The following is a 1,236-nucleotide window of genomic DNA, read 5'->3' as shown; positions in this document are numbered from 1 at the left end:
TTTAAGGTCTAATAACGAGGAGAAACATATGGACTTCTCCTGGAGCTATGGAATATATTTGGTGATAGAAAATCAATGGTGTAAGTTTCTGCCTGATTGGATGGTAGACATGCCAAGACATTAGGTAATCATACATATTAACATTTTTTCCCGTTCTTGGCTTTAGCTACTTTTGAAATGAAAAGGTGTAATAAACAATTATATTTTGAAAAAATACCTTCTGTCTGAACAGTTCTGTCTGAACTGTTCGTCTCTCTATGATCCCTTGTAACTAAGATTAGTTTTGCTCCAATAAGTCATTCTATGCTGACAGGGTAAGATATTCTGGTTGGTCTGTTCCTACATGGAGCAAAGGTAAAGGGTCAAGGACACATTTTGCCAGTAAGACTTCATTTGGGAAATTTTAAGCTGGAGAAGTTTAGAAGTAGCTATTAAGCAAGGCTTACTTTGACTCCATTAGCTCCACAAAGCTAAATCAGTTAATTAATAAGTACTTGAAAAGCCATCACCTTTGGACCTAGCTATAAAGTATTATCAAAGTATTATCAAATTTCAAATGAAAAAGACTTAAAATAGTCATAGAAAAAAATTGCAAATGTGAGCAATCAAACAAGCAATATAAGTTTTTTTCCACCATACACAGAATTTTACAGAAATAAGATAAATGGCAATTTTGGGAACAATAAGGTTTCCTTGTTACAAATAGGCAACCAAGGATATATGCCTGTCTTAAGATTGCATCATTAATTACTTAAATTTACAGGATACTACTTGGTTCAGCATCACGTCTACCTGAATTACAATACAAAGATTTACATGGCTCTTGCACAAGGATGATATGAAAATTTGGGAAGTATTGAATATTTTTCATTCTTCAGATGCAAGAATGAAAAGCAGTTATTAAAATGTTGATTACAAATATACAAGTGTAATAATACATGTAATTCATAGAAACAAAAGTTAGTTTGACATCATTCAATCTTCACCTTTTTAAAAAGGCCTTTACATAGAATAACCTTTATAAAACTTTTGAAATAACATAACATTGTCATTTTATCCCAAATAAAATTATATAAGGACCTAGGAATTAAAGGAATCTTAAACTGTTTCTATATCGAATGCAATCTGAAAGGAAACATTTATTAATGAATCTATATATTATAAAACAATTTCGAATTCAAAGTATTATATCTAGGAGAGAATGAAATAGATTATGGTCATTATACAAACAGAATA

At 30.6% G+C, this 1,236-nt stretch overlaps 1 pseudogene; it reads left to right on the top strand.

The window, feature by feature from the left end:
- The first annotated feature begins 771 nt into the window (after positions 1 to 771).
- On the top strand, positions 772 to 868 carry LOC122119050 (annotated as a pseudogene).
- Positions 869 to 1,236: the final 368 nt, after the last annotated feature.

Source organism: Dipodomys spectabilis, unplaced genomic scaffold (genome assembly GCF_019054845.1).
Source record: "Dipodomys spectabilis isolate Male_0828 unplaced genomic scaffold, ASM1905484v1 ptg000161l, whole genome shotgun sequence".
Taxonomy (NCBI): Eukaryota; Metazoa; Chordata; class Mammalia; order Rodentia; family Heteromyidae; genus Dipodomys; species Dipodomys spectabilis.
The sequence above is the reverse complement of the archived record's forward strand: the minus strand, read 5'-3'. Positions and strand labels throughout refer to the sequence as shown.